We start from the raw sequence: 6,436 nt of genomic DNA, 5'->3' as shown, positions 1-6,436 counted from the left end.
GTCTCATATTCCACTAACTTATTTTAATTCACATTTTATTAATATATAAAAATAGGATTCACTATCCATTTACTTTTTTAACTCGCGTTCTATTATATTTCTTAAAACTCGTGTCTAATTAAAATGTGACAAAATTTAAGGACGAGGGAGGGAGCATTATCGTCGTATATGCTCCTAATATGTAGCTATTGCAATAAAATAGTATTGTGTTGGTTAGGAGAAGAAGCGGGAGATATCTGGAAATTAATAATTTTAATTCAATACAAAATCATGCTTATAAAAAAGGTAAAAAAATCAATATAGAGGCGATTCCCATTACATATAATGGGAAAGAGAATCTAAGGCAACACCAACCTTCTTTCTCACACAAAAATCTTAAGAATTTTTTCATAATCCCAAACTTTTCCTATTTATCCATTTAGTAGTATTTAAACAAGCCTTGTAGGAGCAAGAACAAACTCTTTTTTATGTGAGGATGAAGAAATTGGGGATGGATTGTTTGGTTTTGGTGATAGCTTTGGCGGCTGTCAGAATTCCGGCATGCTTTGGCCAGAATATTAGTAGAGAAAGCTTCCCGAAGGGCTTTGTTTTTGGGACTGCATCATCAGCTTTTCAGGTCTGTCTCTCCCTTTTAAAATCATTTTATTTATGTTATCATCATCTATAATATCCCATCCTCTGTTATACTCTCTTTGTTCCATAGTAATAGAGTCATTTTGTCATTTCTGTATGTTCCATAATAATAGAGTTATTTCCGTTTTTAACAAAAGTCAACACATTTTTCCAGACATACTTCATCTCTCTATCGTTTTCATTTTCCACTTTATTCTCCCTTTACTTTAGGTGAAAATTTTGCAGTTATCAACTTAATTAATTGATAGCTTAATTAATTTAAGCCATAACTTTGATTGAAACAGGAAAGAAAATAGAATAGTAGTGTAACTAGGGATGTCAATCGGGCCAGCCCATCGGGTTTCGGCCAATCCTATTCGAATTGTGGGTCAATCGGGTGCGGGCTAATCGGACTGTGATTTTTTCGGGTTACAAGAGTTCAACCCTAACCCTAAAAGCTCGGGTTTTGGACTAGCCCAACGGGCTAATCGGGTTGCTACCGATAAAATTAACATGCGTTCAATCCTATAAATAATAGTGAAAATTAGTTATATTTATAGAAAGTAAAATATTTAATCATGATAAATTTGATATATATGCTTAAACTCAAACATAAACACGATCAAATACTAATATTTGATATTTATGTAATATAAAACATAAACATCAAGAAATTTTAAAGCATGTTTTAGAAATTTAAATATATTTTTTAGTGAATTTGAAGTTTCTAGTTTATATATCTATTAATATGTTAATAAAAATTTAACATATAATTTATATATTTAATATATAAAAATAAAAGTTATTTTTTAGTAATCTATATTATAAAATAACCAATGAAGTGTCGAATTAGAGTCAAACAAATAGAACGATAGAAATTTTATCGGGTTTTCGGACCAGCCCATCGGGTTTACGGGTCTGGCCCTAACGGGTTGCGGGTTAATCAGGTGCGGGCTAATCGGGCTGTAATTTTATCGGGCTTGAAATTTTTAGCCCTAACCCTGTAAATTTGGCGGGCTATTCGGGCCGGCCCACGGGTTGCGGGCTACATTGACATCCCTAAGTGTAACTGCTAATTACTAATTACTCCCTCCGTCCCCCAAAATTTGTTTTAATCGGGGTTTTATTACTCCCTTCGTCCCCTAAAATTTGTTTCAATTCGTGTTTTAAAAAATGTAATAGAAAGTGAGTTAAAAATGTTAGTGGATTGTGAATCCTACTTTTATATATTAGTTTTATAATAAAATCTGGATAGGAATGAGTTAGTGGAATATGGGGTTTAATACCAAAACTAACAAAAATGAAATAGGACAAATTTTGGAGGATCGGACAAAAATGGAAAAATGGAATAAATTTTCAGGGTAGGAATGAGTTAGTGGAATATGGGGTTTAATACCAAAACTAACAAAAATGAAATAGGATAAATTTTGGAGGATCGGACAAAAATGGAAAAATGGAATAAATTTTCAGGGACGAGGTAGTAATAAAGATCGAGTTTGGAATAAACTATGGATGAATGATGCAAATTTCAATAGAAAAATAGATCACGTGACTTATTGTATGTTTAAAAATATTCCAATCAAATTAAATTACTTGATAGATGGTTTTATCTTTCTAGCTACGTCCTTTGGCTTTTACTACATTACTTACAAGTTTATTTGTCACACGAAAACGTTTCTTTCACGATAAGAGTTGATTAATATTTTTTGCTCTATTTTATAATTTATCCAAATTTAAATTATTTTATCCAAATTAATATGTGCTAGTATGATAACAAACTTTGAAACCACGTACAAATTAATATATGCAAACTTTGATTTGGATCTTTAAGACATGCCAAGGTTCTGATAAATTATGATCTGAAAAATATAACATTTAGGTTATTAATAGGACACCTTTTTATAAAAGGAGGGTACCATTTATTTACTTTTTATTATTATTATTATTATTATTATTATTATTATTATTATTATTATTATTATTATTATTATTATTATTATTATTATTATTATTTCAGTACGAAGGAGCTGTTAAGGAGGATGGAAGGGGTCAAATAATCTGGGACAAGTTTTTCGCATGAATTCGGTAAAAAAATCATTTAATTAAAATAAACAATCTTGAAATTATGCTAGTATCATATTTTTGTTAATTATGAATTGCGTTTGTTTATCTCAGGCAAAGTTATAGATTTTAGCAATGCTGACGTAGCAGATGATCAATACCATCGCTATGATGTAAGTTTTATCTTATCAAACTAAGATTTTTCCTCTTATATGCATCCATAAATTTGAAATTGCCATAACATTTCCTCATTTCTACTTATGTTCACTCGAATTATATGTAAACAACATTGTTTACATGCACACTAGTATAGTTTTCACTGAGTTTAGAATATATAATTAAATCGTATATTGATCACAATATTTAAATAAATATATTCATGTATATAATTTTTTTATACATTACAGGAAGATATTCATAGAATGAAGGATCTAGGAATGGATGCCTACAGATTTTCCATTGCATGGTCCAGAATTTATCCGAGTAAATAAGCTTTTTTCACTAACAAAAAAAATTGAATTAAGAAAAAGAAATATATAGGTTGTGTTAATTAATCTGTATTAATTTGTAATCAGATGGGTCAGGAGAAATCAACCAAGCTGGAATAGGTCATTACCACAAATTCATCAATGCCTTATTAGCACAAGGTAATACTCCCTCCTATTCTCATTAAACGTCATATATTTTCCTATTTGGACGGCTCCAATAGATGTCTCATTTCAGTTTTACCATTTTTGGTAGTGCCACATTCCACTAACTCATTATCTCTCACATTTTATTATAAAACTAATACTCTCCATATCTCATAAAAATAATAACGTTTTCCATTTTGGGATATCCCATAAAAATATTACATTCTATTTTTGGTAACTTATTTCTCTCTAATAAGGTGGGTCCTATTCTCCACTAACAATACTATAATTACTTTTTCGTTTTATCTCTCTCTTAACTTTATCGATTGTGCATTATTTCTCGTGTCGTCCCAAATGTCCATATTTTTATGGGACTGAGGGAGTATATAAAAGTAGGAACTGCATTCCACTAATTTTTTCTGCCACTTTTACTAACAAAAATTCAAAACATTTTTTTAAAACCCGCAGCGTCAAATATGTGACATTTAATGAGGAGTAACTAACAATTACTGAGTGATACAACATCAGATTTATGTGAGTTAATTTTCTTTATGTAATAAACATTTAGGTATCCAACCATATGTGACACTATTCCATTGGGATCTCCCTCAGCAGCTTCAAGACGAATAAAATGGTTTCCTCAACCCTCAAATAATGTAATCAAACTGACATCTCTTTTTCCCATATGCACACAACTTGTGATTGTGAAGTGTGACTTTTTATGTTTTGTTTTTGGCATCATAGAAATGATTACACTGCATATGCTGAAACATGCTTCAAGGAATATGGAGACAAGGTGAAGAATTGGATCACCTTGAATGAGCCTCACACCTTCACGGTTCAAGGCTACGATGTGGGGTTGTTCCCATCCGGGCAGTGCTCCATCCTTCTCCATGCATTCTGTAGGGCCGGGAACTCTGCCACCAAGCCCTACATTGTCGGACATAACCTCCTCCTCGCGCATGCGTCTGCAGTCGATGCCTACAAGAAAAAGTTCCAGGTAACTAAACCCTTGCTGTGCAATTTGCACAGCAACCCCTACTGTTTCTAATTCAATAATAAAATAATATATATTTATTTTATTCTTTTTATTTTATTTATTTGATTTTTTGATTCATATGTGAGTAACATCAGTGCAAAATTGCACATCAGAGAATCCCCGCCAACTAAACTGGTGCATTAGAGGTAAAGGGTTGTTTCTCTCAACAAAATCATGATTTTTTGCAGCCAAAACAAAAAGGAAGAATAGGGATATCATTGGACACGTTCTGGTTCGAGCCAGCTTCTTCCTCTCAAGGCGACATCCAAGCCACACGAAACGCAATAGACTTCAGCCTGGGATGGTTAGGATAATCAACTGTTTTTTTTTCCTTGTAGGATTACTAGTTTTGTTTAATGATGAAATAATGTAGGTTCTTGGAGCCTCTGATCAAAGGGGACTATCCAAGTTCAATGAGAAGCAGAGTCCGCGAGAGGCTGCCAAGATTCAGCAAGGAGCAGTCCACGATGCTCAGGGGCGCGTACGACTTCATAGGCATAAACCACTACACAACATGGTATGCAAAGAAAAACACCACTAACATCATTGGTGTCTTGCTCAATGACTCCCTTGCAGACTCCGGTGCCATCACATTCCTTATGTTGTTTGTCTAATCCATCATCATCATCATCATCGTTGTTGCATTCGACGAGCCTCATTTTCATTTTCACCTCTTGGTCTGTTTTGCAGCCATTGCGTTGGGAAAGCCCATGTATGAAAGGGTAAGTATGCAGAATCATCAAAAAATGGAATGGAAGGAAAAATACGAAAACTTATGAATGTCGATTGCAGGCGAATTCCGTGTTGCTGTACATTGTTCCCGACGGGATAAGAAGCTTGATGAATCACATCAGGAAGGAGTATGGGAACCCCACAGTGATCATCACAGAGAATGGTGGGTGCAAAACTCTCTTAGTTCCTCGTCGACTGTACATTAGTTTGATATTGTTCGCTTTGGGTCAGACTCGCACAAATTTGTTTTAAGGTCATTCCCACAAGGTCTCAAACTAATTGGGGTTGGACAACACTTATATACTGCTTTCAACTTCCCTCACTCGTCCGATGTGGGATGGGTTTGTACCCAACATGGTTGTGCTGTCATTCTCACATGTTTTAAACACAGGAATGGACGATGGAAACAACCTGTTTACATCCATCAAGGAAGCTCTGAAGGATGTGAAGAAGATCAAGTATCACCAAGGTTACTTGACAAGCCTAAATGAGGCTATAAAGTAGGCATCTTTGAACTCTCTCACTTGTTTTTTGCTTAGAATATTTAGAAATGAAAGTGTTTATTGTTGAGCAGAGATGTATGCAATGTGAAAGGCTACTTTGTTTGGTCGATGCTGGATAATTGGGAATGGGGAGCAGGATACACTTCAAGATTTGAGCTCTACTATGTTGATTACAAACACAACAATCAGAGATATCCCAAGGATTCTGTTGCATGGTTCAAAAATTTCCTTAAAACATAGTGAAAATGTTAAACTAGTAACTCATTTGCTATACTCAGAAATAACCATATTCTATGTGTTTACCTCATTACATATTTATTAAATAATTGTATTGTGTGATTTTAAAGTGAATTTCAAATATTTCCGGTTTGTGCCACCTCTACCCGCGATTTAAAGTCTCATTTTACCATTTTTGGATATCCGTGATTTAAAATTCCATTTGCTTTTTTTTGTTTTCCGTTTTACGTAAGTGGATCCACATTTCAACTAACTCATTACACTCACATTCTTTTATAAAACAAACATATAAAAGTGAAGTCCATATTCCACTAACTCAATTTTTTTATTTCTTCACAAAGTCGTACAAGTTCTTAAAACCTATATTGACTCAAAATGAGATTATAAATGGCTGACGAAATGAGTATTAAATTAGATAGAGAATAGTTTTAAAATCTCTAATTAACCCCTAAAAGAACTCTAAAACTAAAGTATAACCCCTAATACATTCCCCCTCAGATTGAACAATTTCAGATATCTCTAGTTTGTAGTATCAAATTAGATAGAGAACAATTTACAAATTTCTAACACTCCGTTTAAGTTGAGCAACGGCATCCCCGATAATCAACTAACCCAATACT

General features: G+C 33.5%; 1 pseudogene across 1 annotated transcript; it reads left to right on the top strand.

Annotated features, from left to right (window-relative positions):
* Positions 1-367: 367 nt before the first annotated feature.
* LOC148932568 (beta-glucosidase 40-like) lies at positions 368-5,942 on the top strand (annotated as a pseudogene). Its single transcript, XR_016135944.1, has 12 exons — positions 368-616; positions 2,630-2,697; positions 2,788-2,846; positions 3,081-3,156; positions 3,249-3,320; positions 3,874-3,961; positions 4,050-4,305; positions 4,533-4,648; positions 4,718-5,066; positions 5,137-5,239; positions 5,468-5,576; positions 5,651-5,942. The product of XR_016135944.1 is annotated as a beta-glucosidase 40-like (transcript).
* The last annotated feature ends 494 nt before the right edge of the window (positions 5,943-6,436 follow it).

The sequence above is a fragment of the Salvia hispanica genome, chromosome 2, assembly GCF_029641045.1.
Source record: "Salvia hispanica isolate PSC_SH4W2 chromosome 2, Shi_PSC_v1, whole genome shotgun sequence".
Taxonomy (NCBI): Eukaryota; Viridiplantae; Streptophyta; class Magnoliopsida; order Lamiales; family Lamiaceae; genus Salvia; species Salvia hispanica.
This window is presented reverse-complemented; position numbering and strand designations above follow the sequence as displayed.